We start from the raw sequence: 18,173 nt of genomic DNA, 5'->3' as shown, positions 1-18,173 counted from the left end.
AATAACAAAGAACTTTTCAGGATTAACTATGCTTACCTAAATACAAATGTTTTATGACAAAAAGGTCATAAGTACAAGTTTCAGCTACAAAAAAAAGAACATTACAAATTATCTCTCCTGCAAACCATTTTTTAAAAAAGGTTTATTTACTTATTTGAAAGACACAGTTACAGAAGAATGAAGAGAGAGAGAATGGGGGAGGGGGAGAAAGAGGAAAGGGGAGAGAAGAGAGGTGGGAAAGAGGGAAAGAGAAAGAGAAAAAGAGAAAGAAAGAGAAAGAGAGAGAGAGACAGAGACAGAAAGAGAAAGAGAGAGAACCTGAGAGCGAAAAGCCACAATGGCCAGGGCTGGGCCAGGCTGAATGCAAGACTTTCATCCAGGTCTCCCACATGGGTTCTGGGGCTCAAATACTTAGACCATCTTCTGCTGCTTTTCCTAGGTATTAGCAGGGAGCTAGACAACAAATGGAGTAGCTGGGACAGGAACTGGTGCCCATATTGGATGCCAGTGTTTCACAAGGTGACTAGGTTTTGTTTACTGCTGTTTTTTTTTAATGAAAAGGTAAGATCTACTTACAAATTTTGTTTTTAAAATAGTGGGAAATACACACAAGAATCAGGTCTGGGATCACCTCAGACGAAGTTTCTTTGGGAATCCCTCCAACTGAACTCCGATCTCAGAACTCCAACCATGAAGAGACTGTCAGCCAGTGGATTCTGAATACATTTCATTGTGATTGGAACGGTGAGACTGGCAGCAATTCAGAACTGTTGAACTATTAAAACTGCTTGAGCAGGACCCTCAGAGCACGCCCCACATCGGGGACCTGGGATGGGTGGGAGGCTGGGTGGGGCTTCTCCCTTTGTTTCTCCCCTGACCCCAGATACAGGGGAAAAATAATGATATTAGTGTGGAAACAATGGTCTTACCCACTTTCCTCTAGTCCTTGACCCTTTGTACCCTAATCAACTAAGGTAAGATTATAAGTTTTTTTAATATTTATTTATTTACTTGAAATAATGACAGAATGAGAGAGAAAGAATGAGCGAGATCTTCCATATGCTGTTTCACTCCCCAAATGTCTACAACACTCAATTCTGTGCCAGGCTGAAGCTAAGAGCTCAGAACTACATCCAGGTCTCAGGACAACTGCAGAGGCCAAAAACTATTTTTTCCAGCAGAGAGAGAGTGAGAGAGAGAGCCACTCATCTGTTGGTTGACTCCCCAAATGTTGGCAACAGCCAGGACTGGGCTTGGCTTAAGGAAAGCCTAGAAATCTCCCATGGCTCCCATGTGGGTGGCAAGGGCCCAAATACTTGGGCCATGTTCTGCTGCCTTCCCAGGTATGTTAGCAGGAAGCTGGATCAAAAGAGGTGCTCCTATGGAATTCTGACATTACAGGCACCTAAAAAGATAAAATTTTAAAAGCAGTACTGCAGGGATTATCACCAAAAATCTTACCACTAAAATAAATGAGTTTTCTCAAGAATAAAAGAATTATTACAACTAGGTGCTCTGAGAAACAGAAAGCAAGCACAAAATGAGAACAATTATCATAAAGACTGTGGACTGTGGCTGGGTCAATTTATGCCAGCAATTGCAACCACCAGTACGTGCACAAGCTGATTGGGGCGACAGACTGTGCCAGACCCTGTATTGAAGAATCAGGTCTGGGAACACCTCAGATGAAGTTTCTTTGGGGATTCCCCCCAACTGAATTGGACTCAGAATCCCAACCATGGAGAGAATTGCAGGTTCCATTGTCCAACCATGGAGTGCATGTGTCAGAGCTGGGCCTCTTCAGTGAACAATATATGGCAGGATATGGCAGTACACTGGAGCCTGCAGAGGACACCTGGTACCATAACAGAGGATAGAGGACAGAACAAATTAATCAACTACCCCAGCCAAGCGTTGGCAGTGAATATCTGGGCAAATGGAGACTCTAAGGTAGACTGTGTCAACCAGTGGATTCTGGAGAGATTTCATCGTGCTTGGAGTGGCAATATTGGCAGTAATTCAGAACTGTTGAACTATTAAAATCTCTTGAGCAGGACCCTCAGAGTATGACCTACATCGGGGGCCTTGGGATGGTATAGGGTGGCTGTCCTCCATCCCAGGGCACAGAGGCGTTTGGGAGGCTGAGTGTGGGTTCTTCCCTTATCTCCCCCCTTACCCCACATACAGGAAAAAAAAAGAATGTGGAAATAATGGTCTCACCCACCTTCCTATAGCTCTTGACCCGTTGTACCCTAATCAAATATGTAAAGATCATCAAAAATAAAAATAATTATCTTAACAACAACAACAACAACAAAAGACTGTGGACTACATTGATAGCAAGAGTCTGAGGATAAAAGCCATTATTGTTGTCCTATAAATTTTGGGCAGTGGAAAGAGTCCAAACAATCCTATTGTGGTCCTCATAGATGGTCAGCCCACGATCAAGCTTCCTTCTGATATTAGATGACAACAGGAACAAACAGCCACTGAAATCTATTGTCCTCCAGACTCTAACGGTAATGATTAGAGATAATAATCTTTATTACAAATAACAGCCTGGCAACCTTCTTGGGGTTTGAGAGTGGAGAAGGAACAGAGGTTTGAGAAAGGCAGATTTCATGCTGAAGAGATTCCTTGTAACTCTGGTAGAAAAAAGGTCAGGTACCAGGTGGCTTGGGTCTTGCCTACAATTCTTGCTGAAGTGAAACCTGACATATATTTTTCTGGGCAGAATGCTCAACAGAACATGAGTGATTGAGTCCCACATTTATATGACAGAGAAATGAAATCTGCCATGGAAAGATGGGATTTTTTTGAAGTACTTTTTAAGAAGAGAGAAATATATGCAAAATAATCAGTGGGTTTCCATTAAGGAAGAAATATAAGTGAAAGGCAAAGTTAGAGAGAGAGGAGGAGACAAAGAGAGAATCTTCCACCTGCTGGTTCATTCCCCAAAGTGCTTCAATGGCCCACATTATACCAGGCTGAAGCCAGGAGTCAGGAGCTTCTTCCAGGTCTCCTGCATGGTGCAGGGTCCCAAGGCTTTGGGCCATCCTCCATTTCCCTCCCAGGCCACAAGCAGGGAGCTGGATGGGAAGTGGAGCAGCTGGCTCCCTATGGGATATGGGCATTACAGGCAGAGGCTTAACTTGGGACACTGCAACATGGCCCCAAGTGATATTTACTTTGACCCACTAGACTTTAGGATAATTTTTGCTAAAAGAAATTAGGTAATGGAGATTCTGACGAGAGAATGTGTTTCATTTCTGAAGTATATATAAAATGATCTGATTTCTAGAGGGCTGTATTCAAAGAACTGGACTACAAGATAAAGTACTTGCATCAGAATGTAAATCAATTCTCTATTTCCTTCTACAATACAGTCATTAATTTTTAAAAAGCTAGCTAAAATTAAAAAAAATAGTATCGGAGACTCGCAAGATGGCCGACATAGGAGGAAGACTGTGAGAGAGCTCACAGACAGAGAGGGCTAGAACGCGACAAAAGCGTAAGTGGAGCAGCATAGAACTACAGGGAGAAGAACGTGAAGTTCCCTGGACAGTGTGGAGCCAAAAAAATCCACACAACTCGGAAGAGCAACCAGGGAAAAACAAAGCAAAGGACAGGGAAGACGACTTTCCGCTCCTGACCTGCTGAGTCACCTCTGAGTGCCGCCAAACCCACCCAAAGACCGACCTGAAGACGCTGTGGCTGTGAGGACCGGAGGTGATTGGGACCCGCTGGCATCTGCTCACCCTGGTCACCAGGACTCGCCAGGACCTGCCCCGCTGCGGACACCAGGACCCTGAATCACCGGGACCCGCCGGCATCTGCCCACCCTGGTCGCCAACCCCCGGGACCTGCACCAGCCGCAGCCTCCAGGCTCCATCGCGACCCGCGCGGAGACCAGCAACGGACGCAGCAGTCGGGAGACGCACTGGCGGCCAGGATTCCCACCAGAGGAAGAGGCAGACTGCAAGAACCTGAGGTTTGAGTGAGTTGGGTGGGGACAGTGGTGGGTTGGAGGCTTCGGGAGTTGGCCCCCCAGGGGCACGGACAGAGCCTGAACACAATTGGCCTCCCCGCCCCTCCCCCCCCCCAGGCTCCAGCCTCTAGAGACACAGGGCGAGTGCCTTGAGACTGCCAAAACTGTGTCTGGGAGAAAGGCAAAAGGCACACTGGATACTCCCCTGTGCCTTTGCGGTGTGGCACTCAGCTGGGCGGTGCTATCCCACAGGAACCCAAGCACGCCTCTGGGCTGGGCAGTTCCCTGCTAGCGCAGGGGCGGTCGGTCCCCTGCAAGTGCTGGGGTGGGCGGACCTGCGCAGGAGGCGTTTCCAGAGAGCACCTGGAACACGCCCTATAGTCCCTTGCTCCGAGCCCTGTGATCCAGTAAACAGGGTGCGCGCACAGAGAGTGCCTTCACTCCCCCACGCCCTGTGGTAGCATACCTGTAGGGGACGAGCTGAGAGTGCGCTTTGAATCCTCTGGGCCCTGGAAGAGGCGCCCTGAGGTCCAGTGTTCTGGAGACGCACCAAAAGTGCCTTGAAAATTCCCACACCCTGCTACTCCACGCCTGCAGACTCCGATCTCTACAGGATAGTGCTTGGAGACCCCTCAGCACACTGGTGCCTAGGTCTCTCAAAAAAGAAACACTAACACAATGGGAAGAAATACCAGAAAAGGTAATGATCCAGATGAGAGTGCCAACACCCTACCAATAAAGGATCGAAAGCCAATGTCTATTTCGGAGATGCGAGATGAAGACATAGAAGATCTACCAGACAAGGAATTCAAAAAAATAATGTTAAAATATGTCAGAGACAATGAGAAGAATTGGGAGGACTTCAAGGAATTCAAGAACCACATAGCCTCAGAAATACAACAAATGAAAAGTAAAATCCTTGACTTAGAGCACAAAATTGAGAGCCTAACCAACAGAACAAATACAGCAGAAGAGAGGATCTCTGAAACGGAAGACACACAAAACGAACACACCCAGTTCATGAAACAGCTGGAGACAAGTCTGAACAAAGCCAATAAGACCATACAAGAAATGAAAGACAACCTCAGAAAATCAAATATTAGGATTATTGGCCTTCCTGAAGGAGCGGAAAAAGAATCAGGAATGCAAATGGTGCTCGACGAAATTATACAGGAAAACTTTCAAAACACTTGGAACATGAATCCAGCTCAAATCCAGGACGGTCAGAGGACTCCCAGCAGATATGACCCAAAGCGATCTTCACCCAGACATATGGTGCTCAAGTTCCACTCCAACGAAGACAAAGAAAGAATCCTAAGACAAGTACGAAGCAGAGAAAAGATCACATACCGGGGAAAACCAATCAGGATCACGGCTGACTTTTCTGAAGAGACCTTACAAGCAAGAAGAGAATGGACAAAGATCTTCCAAATCCTGAATCAGAACAACTGTCAACCAAGAATATTGTACCCAGCAAAGATCTCATTCGTATTTGAGAACGAAATCAAATACTTCCACAGCAAAGAGAAATTAGAAGAATATGCCAGCACAAAACCAGCTCTACAAAATCTCCTTAGAAATGCACTAATTCCAGAAAAAAAGGAGGTGAATCATAAGCAAAGATGGCAAACAGGAAGGTCTCCCCACTAAAGTCCACACAAGGAAGGGCAATAACACAGATATCAACACCCACAAAAACAAGTATGGCAGGGCAAAATCACAACCTCTCAATTTTAACTCTCAACACAAATGGCCTGAACTCACCAATCAAAAGGCATAGATTAACAGAATGGATTATCAAACAGCACCCAACTATCTGTTGCCTACAAGAGACACATCTAACCAGAAGAGACTCAAAGAAGCTGAAAGTGAAAGGTTGGAAACAGATATTTCATGCCAATGGACGAGAAAAAAAGGCTGGGGTAGCTGTCTTAATTTCAGATGATGTGGACTTCAATCTGACACACATCAAAAAGGACAGGGAAGGACATTATATATTGGTGAAGGGACTGATCCATCAGGAAGTAATTACCATTGTGAACATATATGCACCAAATTCAAACGCACCTAGCTACGTGAAGCAATTACTCACGGACTTAAGGGGAGACATAGATATGCACACAATAATAGTGGGTGATCTTAACACCCCACTAACAACTATAGACAGATCAACAAAACAAAAACTCAACAAAGAAACAACAGAACTCATACAAACAATAGAACAACTGGACTTGGTTGACATTTATAGAATTTTTTACCCTAAGGCCACAGATTATACATTTTTTTCAGCAGTACATGGCACCTTCTCCAGGATCGACCACATGATAGGACACAAAGCAAACCTAAATAACTTCAAAAAGATAGGAATCATACCATGTACCCTCTCAGACCACCACGGAATGAAGCTGGAAATCAGCAATTCAAAATGCCCCAGGAAATACAGAAACTCTTGGAGGCTGAACAATATGCTACTAAACGAACAATGGATCAGAGAAGAAATTAAAGATGAGATCAAAAAATTTATGGAAACCAATGAAAACTCTGACACAACATTCCAAAATTTGTGGGACACTGCCAAAGCAGTGCTACGGGGTAAACTCATCGCAATTGGAGCTCATGTCAAGGCCCAAGAGAGGCGCCAAATACAGGAACTAAACACACACCTCCAGGAACTGGAAAAACAACAGCAGAAGAGCCCCACACACAATAGGAAACAAGAAATCATCAAAACAAGGGAGGAAATCAACCAGATAGAAATAAAAAAAACCATACACAAAATCAATGAATCAAAAAGCTGGTTTTTTGAGAAGATAAACAAGATAGACACTCCACTGGCCCGACTGACAAAGAAAAAACAAGAGAAGGCAAGAATTAACAGCATCAAAGATGAAAAAGGCAACATAACAACAGACACCGCATCCATTAAGGCCATAATCAGAAATTACTACAAAGCACTGTACTCCAACAAATCAGAAGATCACCAAGAAATGGAAAAGTTCTTAGACTTCTACCACTTGCCAAAACTTAGCCCAGAGGCAACAAACGACCTGAACAAACCCATAACTGAAGTAGAGATTGAATCAGTGATTAAAGACCTCCCAACAAGGAAAAGCCCAGGCCCAGATGGCTTCACTCCAGAATTCTACAAAACATTCCGAACAGAGCTGACCCCAATCCTCTACAAACTCTTCAAAACAATAGAAAAAGAGGCAACCCTTCCAAACTCATTCTATGAAGCCAACATTACCTTAATCCCAAAACCAGACAGAGAACTAACAGAGAAGGAAAACTACAGACCTATCTCTTTGATGAACATTGATGCTAAGATTCTCAACAAAATCCTAGCCAACAGAATTCAAAAACACATCAGACAGATCATTCATCCAGATCAAGTAGGATTCATCCCTGGAATGCAGGGATGGTTCAACATTCGAAAATCTATAAATGTGATACACCACATCCAAAAACTGAAAAACAAGAATCACATGATAGTATCAATAGATGCGGAAAAAGCTTTCGACAAAATCCAACATCACTTCCTACTAAAAACCCTAACCAAGGTAGGCATAGATGGAAAAATCCACAACATAATTAAAGCAATATATGAAAAACCCAACGCCAGCATCATACTGAATGGAGAAAAGCTGGAACCCTTCCCACTGAGATCTGGAACAAGACAGGGATGTCCACTTTCTCCACTACTATTCAACATAGTCCTAGAGGTACTCGCTGAGGCCATAAGACAAGAAAAAGAAATCAGAGGAATCCAAATGGGAAACGAAGAAGTCAAGCTCTCACTATACGCAGATGATATGATTCTTTATGTAGAAGAGCCAAGAGACTCAATACAGAGACTGCTAGAACTTGTACGAGAGTTTGGTAGAGTGGCAGGGTACAAAATTAATGAACAAAAATCAACAGCCATAGTGTATGCGAACAGCCCCAAGATGGAAAAAGACTTAACCAGCAAGATACCATTCAAAATAACAGAGAAAAGTATGAAATATCTGGGAATAAATCTAACCAAAAATGTAGAAGACTTATTTGAAGAAAACTACAATCTGCTTAAAAAAGAAATTGAACAAGACCTCAAAAGATGGAGTAATATCCCATGCTCCTGGATAGGTAAAATCAATATCATTAAAATGTCTATACTGCCAAAAGCAATATATACATTCAACGCAATCCCAATCAAATTGCCCAAAATATTCTTCATGGAACTGGAAACAATGATCCAAAGGTTCATCTGGAAGCACAAAAAACCACGGATAGCTAGAACTATCCTGAAGAACAGGAAGTTAGCAGGGGGAATCACAGTTCCGGACCTCTGGACATACTATAGGGCAGTGGTTATCAAAACAGCGTGGTACTGGCACAAAGATAGAGAGGAAGATCAATGGAGCAGAATAGAAACGCCAGAAGGAAACCCACACAGATACAGCCAAATAATCTTTGACAAAAAGACAAACGACAACCCAGGCAAATGGGAAGGTCTGTTCAATAAATGCTGCTGGGACAACTGGTTGATAGCCTGCAGAAACAAAAAAATAGATCCACATCTCTCACCATACACTAAGATCAGATCTAAATGGATAACAGATCTAAACCTACATCCAGAAACCTTCAAACTTTTGGAAGAAAATGTTGGAAACACACTGGAACACTTAGGGGTAGGCCCTCACTTCCTAAAAAAGACTCCAGATGCAGTAGAAATCAAGACCAAAATAAACAATTGGGACCTCATCAAACTAAGAAGCTTCTGTACAGCTAGAGAAACAATCAACAAAGTAAAAAGGCAACCCACAGAATGGGAGAAGATCTTCGCGCACGACATAGTGATAGAGGGCTAATATCCAGAATATACAAAGAGCTACAAAACAACCAAAATGTCAAAACAAACAAGCCACTCAAGAAATGGGCACGGGAAATGGGCAGACACTTCACAAAGGAACAAACCCAAATGGCAAATAAACATATGAAAAAATGCTCAAGTTCCCTGGCAATAAGGGAAATCCAAATTAAAACATCAATGAGGTACCACCTAACGCCAGTAAGACTGGCCCACATGAATAAAAGCACCAACGACACTTGTTGGCGAGGTTGCGGGGAAAAGGGAACCCTACTCCACTGCTGGTGGGGCTGCAGGCTGGTACAGCCTCTATGGAAATCAGTATGGAGAATATTCAAACAACTCAAATTCAACATACCGTATGATCCAGCAATAGCACTCCTAGGAATATATCCAGAACACTTGTTCTATGAGAAACCAACATGTACTCCTATGTTCATAGCAGCACAATCAGTAATTGCAAAAACATGGAAACAACCAAAATGCCCATCAAAAGAGGATTGGATAAGAAAGCTATGGTTCATCTACTCCATGGAATACTACTCAGCTATTAAAAAAAACAAAATGCAGTTCTTTGTGGCCAAATGGGCCAAACTGGAAACCATAATGCTAAGGGAAATGAGCCAATCCCAAAAGGTTAAATACCACATGTTTGCCTTAATTTAAGATGATATGATGTTATGTATAACATGTTATGTTTTGAATGTTATATGTTGTGTATAAACTAAAATTGAAGTATAGGTGAGGTGGTCACAGAAGGTGGCTGGGAACCCGCATTTACTTTTAACATATTGGTTACTCATTACTATGTCAATTAATTCCATAATGATGTAAATTTTTGCTGATGGTATGTTGGAGCTTTCAATTGACTGGGATGATACTCTGCTGGCTCTGTCATCAGACCAGAGAGGGTATACCTAAGAAACCGTTGAACTTGACGGGACAATAAGATGCTGGACTCTATGTTTGGTATACGTTTGCAATGGGGAAATCTCAACTGAACTTGAGCTGTGGTTATGCAACAAGGTGGAGGAATCCACCATGGTGGGAGGGTTTGGGGAGGGGTGGGGAGAACCCAAGTATCTATGTAACTGTGTCACATAATACAATGTAATTACTGAAGTTAAATAATAAATAATTAAAAAAAAAAAAATAGTATCTGGTTGATAAGGCTGAATTACATTCGGGACAACGCTCCTTTGTCTTGTTCTGAGCCAATAACAGTTTGCAGACCAGCAGCTGCTCTTTGGGATATTCTGTGAGCAGCAGGTGCATGAATAGAACTTTGTGAAATTCAGAAGAAAATCCCCCACTTGATTACCTTCATGAAATCAAGAGATGGGCAGGAAAGAAGGCCCAAGACTTGAGTGAAGAGGCAAAGAATACCATTTCTGTCAAAGCAGCAGGCCAGTCTCTGAAGGCCTCAAGCAGTTAAGACCGTGAGTGGAGAAAACTTCTTTATTCAGAAGAAATTATTAAGTTATTCTGGAATCTAGGGTTTCTTTAGAGTGCCATGATTTATGGCTAAACAAAGAAAGGCATAGGCTTTTCTTTGTTGGGAGGTCTTTAATCACTGATTCAATCTCTACTTCAGTTATGGGTTTGTTCAGGTCGTTTGTTGCCTCTGGGCTAGGTTTTGGCAGGTGGTAGAAGTCTAAGAACTTTTCCATTTCTTGGTGATCTTCTGATTTGTTGGAGTACAGTGCTTTGTAGTAATTTCTAATTATGGCCTTAATTGATGCAGTGTCTGTTGTTATGTTGCCTTTTTCATCTTTGATGCTGGTAATTCTTGCCTTCTCTTGTTTTTTCTTTGTCAGTCGGGCCAGTGGGGTGTCTATCTTATTTATCTTCTCAAAAAACCAGCTTTTTGATTCATTGATTTTGTGTATGTTTTTTTTTATTTCTATCTGGTTGATTTCCTCCCTTGTTTTGATGATTTCTTCACTACAGAATTCTACAAAACATTCCGAACAGAACTGACCCCAATCCTCTACAAACTCTTCAAAACAATAGAAAAAGAGGCAACCCTTCCAAACTCATTCTATGAAGCCAACATTACCTTAATCCCAAAACCAGACAGAGAACTAACAGAGAAGGAAAACTACAGACCTATCTCTTTGATGAACATTGATGCTAAGATTCTCAACAAAATCCTAGCCAACAGAATTCAAAAACACATCAGACAGATCGTTCATCCAGATCAAGTAGGATTCATCCCTGGAATGCAGGGATGGTTCAACATTCACAAATCCATAAATGTGATACACCACATCCAAAAACTGAAAAACAAGAATCACATGATAGTATCAATAGATGCAGAAAAAGCTTTCGACAAAATCCAACACCACTTCCTACTAAAAACCCTAACCAAGGTAGGCATAGATGGAAAAAGCCACAACATAAATAAAGCCATATATGAAAAACCCAACGCCAGCATCATACTGAATGGAGAAAAGCTGGAACCCTTCCCACTGAGATCTGGAACAAGACAGGGATGCCCACTTTCTCCACTACTATTCAACATAGTCCTAGAGGTACTCGCTGAGGCCATAAGACAAGAAAAAGAAATCAGAGGAATCCAAATGGGAAATGAAGAAGTCAAACTCTCACTATATGCAGATGATATGATTCTTTATGTAGAAGAGCCAAGAGACTCAATACAGAGACTGCTAGAACTTGTACGAGAGTTTGGTAGAGTGGCAGGGTACAAAATTAATGAACAAAAATCAACAGCCATAGTGTATGCGAACAGCCCCAAGATGGAAAAAGACTTAACCAGCAAGATACCATTCAAAATAACAGAGAAAAGTATGAAATATCTGGGAATAAATCTAACCAAAAATGTAGGAGACTTATTTGAAGAAAACTACAAACTACTTAAAAAAGAAATTGAACAAGACCTCAAAAGATGGAGTAACATCCCATGCTCCTGGATAGGTAAAATCAATATCATTAAAATGTCTATACTGCCAAAAGCAATATATACATTCAACGCAATCCCAATCAAATTGCCCAAAACATTCTTCATGGAACTGGAAACAATGATCCAAAGGTTCATCTGGAAGCACAAAAAACCACGGATAGCTAGAACCATCCTGAAGAACAGGAAGTTAGCAGGGGGAATCACAGTCCCGGACCTCTGGACATACTATAGGGCAGTGGTTATCAAAACAGCGTGGTACTGGCACAAAGATAGAGAGGAAGATCAATGGAGCAGAATAGAAACACCAGAAGGAAACCCACACAGATACAGCCAAATAATCTTTGACAAAAAGACAAACGACAATCCAGGCAAATGGGAAGGTCTGTTCAATAAATGCTGTTGGGACAACTGGTTAATAGCCTGCAGAAACAAAAAAATAGATCCACATCTCTCACCATATAGTAAGATCAAATCTAAATGGATAACAGATCTAAACCTACATCCAGAAACCTTCAAACTTTTGGAAGAAAATGTTGGAAACACACTGGAACACTTAGGGGTAGGCCCTCACTTCCTAAAAAAGACTCCAAATGCAGTAGAAATCGAGACCAAAATAAACAATTGGGACCTCATCAAACTAAGAAGCTTCTGTACAGCTAGAGGAACAATCAACAAAGTAAAAAGGCAACCCACAGAATGGGAGAAGATCTTCGCGCACGACATAGTGATAGAGGGCTGATCTCCAGAATATACAAAGAGCTACAAAACAACCAAAATGTCAAAACAAACAAGCCACTCAAGAAATGGGCACGAGAAATGGGCAAACACTTCACAAAGGAACAAACCCAAATGGCAAATAAACATATGAAAAAATGCTCAAGTTCCCTGGCAATAAGGGAAATCCAAATTAAAACATCAATGAGGTACCACCTAACGCCAGTAAGACTGGCCCACATGAATAAAAGCACCAACAACACTTGTTGGCGAGGTTGCGGGGAAAAGGGATCCCTACTCCACTGCTGGTGGGGCTGCAGGCTGGTACAGCCTCTATGGAAATCAGTATGGAGAATATTCAAACAACTCAAATTCAACATACCGTATGATCCAGCTATAGCACTCCTAGGAATATATCCAGAACAATTGTTTTATGAGAAACCAACATGCACTCCTATGCTCATAGCCACACAATCAGTAATTGCAAAAACATGGAAGCAACCAAAATGCCCATCAACAGAGGATTGGATAAGAAAGCTATGGTTCATCTACTCCATGGAATACTACTCAGCTATTAAAAAAAACAAAATGCAGTTCTTTGTGGCCAAATGGGCCAAACTGGAAACCATAATGCTAAGGGAAATGAGCCAATCCCAAAAGGTTAAATACCACATGTTTGCCTTAATTTAAGATGATATGATGTTATGTATAACATGTTATGTTTTGAATGTTATATGTTGTGTATAAAATAAAATTGAAGTATAGGTGAGGTGGTCACAGAAGGTGGCTGGGAACTCGCATTTATCTTTAACATATTGGTTACTCATTACTATGTCAATTAATTCCATAATGATGTAAATTTTTGCTGATGGTATGTTGGAGCTTTCAATTGATCGGGATGATACTCTGCTGGCTCTGTCTTCAGACCAGAGAGGGTATACCTAAGAAGCCGTTGAACTTGACTGGACAATAAGATGTTGGACTCTATGTTTGGTATACGCTTGCAATGGGGGAATCTCAACTGAAGTTGAGCTGTGGTTATGCAACAAGGTGGAGGAATCCACCATGGTGGGAGGGTTTGGGGAGGGGTGGGGAGAACCCAAGTATCTATGTAACTGTGTCACATAATACAATGTAATTACTGAAGTTAAATAATAAATAATTTAAAAAAAAGGCATATACCTCTATGTCTCAGACCAGATGAAGTTCAAGGCATCTTGGAAGAGAGTCTTCTGGGGGGAATATACTTAAGAGTTAGGGTGAATTATTTCTTGTCTCAGCAACAAAGAAGGTGATAAATCCCTTTTGGATCTGTTGTCTACTTCCTCAATGGATATCTGTCTATAATTCTTGCTAAATCTGTTCTTATTTCATATGGCTGATGAAATATCTACACCTGCAGAACAATATAATTATCCCCTTCTATGCTTAAGTTATCAACACTTGCTAATATCCAATGATATCAGAACCTCTTTGTGCATCTGGGTCTTAAAATGCTGGGTAGGGGGAGAAGTGCAGTATGGTGCCTCACCAGGCTAATCCTCTACCTTGCAGCATCAACATCCCATATGGCCACTAGTTCAAGTCCCCAGTACTCCACTTCCCATCTAGCTCCCTGCTTATGGCCTGGAAAAGCAGCAGAGGATGGCTCAAGTCCTTGGGTCCCTGCATCCACATGGGAGACCTGGAAGATACTCCTGGCTCCTGGCTTAGGATAGGTACAGCTCCAGCAATTGTGCTCATTTAGGGAGTCAACCAGTAAATGGAAGATCTCTCTTTCCCTTTCTCTGTCTCCTTGCCTCTAGAAAATCTACCTTTCAAATAAAAAATAAACAAAATCTTAAAAATGCTTGGTGAAAATTCTGAATCCTCTTCGTTTCAGAAAGATATTCAGGGAAACAAACTGGTGAGTCTCGAATTCTCCAGGGTATGTGTCTCAGCAGAAGAGATACACACAGGTCACTACTACCCTGAGTATAAGTTATCACATAGAAAAAGTGAGAAGGGGAGTCATGGAAGAGGTAGCTGTATACTCTTGATAAAATATGACTTATAGGGGTTGGCATGGTGGCATAGTAGGTTAACTCTCTACCTGAGGTGCTGGCATCCCATATGAAACTGGTCTATGCTTTCCACCACTTATGCTATTAGACTCTGGGTACAAAGACTTTGAAAAGAGTATTACCCTATAAGGGATAAAAAGGACAAATTATATGGGAAAGGAAAATTCCTTCTTCTGAGTGAATGGGGGGGGGGGTGTCCGGGAGGCCTGAAGCCATGTTGACCCTAGCATGCTATGTGCTGGTGAAAGAATGCAGGGACTTGACTCTCGTCATCCCCAGGGAAAAGAAGTTGCACCCTCTCTCAGGAAAAGAGAGAAGAATGAGAAGCAAATAACCCAGCCCCTAGAGAACATGCTTTAGAAATGCTGAGCTTCCCAAAGCAGAAATGAGGAAATCCTGACTTGTTTTTGAATTTACATGTTTTGGGAATCTGGGAAGAATAAGTATCCCTGACTTAGTGGTGACTTGAAGTAAAGACCAAAAAAGAAAAAAAAAATCGTGTGTCAAGTCTTCCGTAGAAACAGGGAAACAGGGAGAGCTCAGCTTCCCCTCTTCCCAGTCAGTTCTTTGCCTGAAAACAATGAAGACAGCACATAGTCATGGTCCCTCAATGGTGTTATGCAGTCACTCTTGGGGCAGGAACCCTTAGCAATTGTCTGCTTAGGCAACCAACTAACAGGGAAAATGATTGTTTTCCTTTAAAAATAGTGCATGGTAGGGACTAGCATTATTACATGGCATGTTAAGCCACAGCACCCCATATGAGCACAGGTTCCAGTACCAGCTGCCCCAGCTTCTGCTCCAACCTGGGAAGGCACCAGAACATAGAGTATTTGGGCCCCTGGCAGGCACATGAGAGACCTGGCAGGGTTCTGAACTCCTGGCCCAGCCCCACGCACTGTGTCCATTTGAGTAGTGAACCAGCAGAAGGAAGATCAGTCACTGTGTGTGTGTGTGTGTGTGTGTGTGTGTGTGTGTGTGTGTATGTGACTCTGTAACTCTGCCTTTCAAATAAATACATTTTTAATTAAAATTTTCTAAAGAGTAGAATATTTGCCTCTGGTGGGTTACCTGCTGAACATTATTTTATTGTATGTTGATAAAAATGTTTTACAACAGAATTCAGGGAAAACGCCTTAGAACTTGTGAAAACAGATAATTTAGGGCTAAAGTAAACCATGGATTTAAAATATACTGTAAATCTCCTTCCCTGTTGTCTCTTCATTATCAAAGGACAGTTATAACACAGAACTCATGGTTATGTAATTGTCCACATACTTTTGTTAAATAAGTTGATCTTAAATGTAAATATTTATTTTTTTCACAGTTCTACACTCAAATTCATTTTTATTTACTTAGTAAATACCTAGGTGTGGCCCAGACATCAAAAGGCTCATTTTGTGGCCTGTATTGTGTGATACAGGAAGTTAAGCCACAGCCTGTGATGCTGGCATCCCAAATCAGAGCACAAGTTCAAGTTCTAACTGCTGTATTTCTAATCCAGCTCCTTCCTAAAGCACTTGGGAAACCATCAGAACCCAGTCCAAATGCTTGGGAGCTTGCTACCTGTGGAAAGACCTGAATGGAGTTTCTGGCTCCTGATTTCAGCTTGGCCCAGCTCTGACTACCGCAGCCATTTGAGGAGTGAACCAACAGATGGGAGATCTCTCTCTTTGTTCCTCTCACTGTAGCTTACTGCCATTCAAATTAACAAAATAAATACATAGAAGAAGCCCACTGATAGGAGAGTACTACAGAGTTCTTAAACTTGACATCAAATTAACAGATCAAGTCTTTAATTAGACTACTAATTAAATTAGTAGTCTATCTTGGTCTAACTGTAACAGATCAACCAGTTAATTTTTAGTCATCAAAGGTAAGGGAGAAAAATCCCGAGAACCTTACTACTATTATTATTTTTGAATAACCTTCTCTAGTTAAAGCAAGTAGAATTTTCCAGATTTAAAAATAGATAGGCCCTAAAAATAAATTTGCCAACTACATTCAAATTTAATATTTTTGTTTAAAGCACATATATTTTTTCTCAGTGAAGGGTTATTTGATTTCTATATAAAAGAAACCACCTTGGGATTATAATAAAATATTTAACTGACTAGTTACAAAGCCCATTTTTGCTTGCTGAAACATGCCACAAGAGCAGTTACTTGATTTAACAGTGAAGAAGCTGTTTGGGATGCCCCCAGTCAGAATTCCTGGAGGGTCCTGGCTCTTGATTTCTAGCTTTCTGCTGATGTGAGCCCTGACAGGCAACAGGCAATAGTCCAAGTAATTGGTTTCTCCTACCTAGATGGGAAATCTGGTTCAACTGCTGACTTAGGCCCCTGGTTGTTATAGACATGTGGGGAGTAAACCAGAGGATGGGAGGAGGAGAGGAGGGGAGAGGAGAGAAGGAGGAGGAGGAGATGTATATCAGAGAAATAAAAAAATAAATTACATATAAGTAAAATGAATATTTAAATTGACATTATAGTTGGGAAAAATCTCTTTAGAAAGAGGTTGTTCACATGGGTATTATAAATGAGGCAATCATTGAGTGTTGGATGTGAAAGGAAATAGTTAACTATAGGAATTATGTAAATAATTTTTAAAAGCATGGTTCCAATCCCATGGTCAAAGACAGAGTGACACAACTTCTACAGGCTGGTTTCATTTTGCCCTAATGTTACCTGTGTGACTGCATTATAAAAAGTAGTGAGAGGACCCTCCGTGATAGCCTAGTGGCTAAAATCCTCACCTTGCACGCTCCAGGATCCCATATGGGTGTTGGTTCTAATCCTGGCAGCCGCACTTCCCATTCAACTCTTGTGGCCTGGGAAAGCAATCGAGGCTGGCCCAAAGCCTTGGGACCCTATACCGTGTGGGAGACCCAGAGGGGGCTCCTAGCTCCTGGCTTCAGATCGGTCCAGCTCTGGCCATTGGGGCCGCTTGGGGAGTGAATCATCGGATAGAAGATCTTCCTCTCTGTCTCTCCTCCTCTCTGTATATCTGACTTTCCAATAAAAATCAATAAATCTAAAAAAAAAACCCAATAAAAGTAGTGAGGACATTGTGCTAAAGAAGGGTAGATTTTTTGATTGCAACCTGCATTGCCAATTGATTTGTAAATCAAACTCACTGCCTCACTATCTGCATAATCCTAGTAGTTACCAACACTTCTTTGGGAATGGGAAACTTTCAGGCTGATCCTGAGTTAAAGAGTCTTGACTCAGGAATCCAGAGCTGTTTGATCTTCATGCCCTTCAAGGGTATGACTTACTTTTAATAACCAAATACCAAACTTTGGACAGTGGTTGGTGAAGTACAAGGGAAAACAAGTCAAGTGATCTGTATTATCCCGAGCCACTCATGAGCCCTGAGAAGAATTTAATTTGTGGCAGCCTTCCAAGGACACAGTCCTGGAAAATAAACAGTGGGCATCAGGCCTGGTCTGTGCTATTTAACTTATTCTTGTAACTTCTAATGAAAACAGAAGACAAAAAGAATAAGCCAGGCTTCTTTACAACAACATCTGTTTAACCCTGAATAGGACTAATAGGGAATATATTTTGCAGAGCTCAATGCAGAGTTGCAAGCTCCATGAATTAAGAAATAAAATTGTGTCAACCAAAATACCCC

The 18,173-nt window shown here is 41.8% G+C and overlaps 1 protein-coding gene across 2 annotated transcripts in view; it reads right to left on the bottom strand.

The window, feature by feature from the left end:
• DOCK11 (dedicator of cytokinesis 11) overlaps nt 1-18,173 on the bottom strand; it is a 235,980-nt gene that overhangs the window by 53,771 nt on the left and 164,036 nt on the right. The gene's annotated exons all lie outside the window — the stretch shown is intronic.

The sequence above is a fragment of the Ochotona princeps genome, chromosome X (genome assembly GCF_030435755.1).
Source record: "Ochotona princeps isolate mOchPri1 chromosome X, mOchPri1.hap1, whole genome shotgun sequence".
Lineage (NCBI taxonomy): Eukaryota > Metazoa > Chordata > Mammalia > Lagomorpha > Ochotonidae > Ochotona > Ochotona princeps.
The sequence above is the reverse complement of the archived record's forward strand: the minus strand, read 5'-3'. Positions and strand labels throughout refer to the sequence as shown.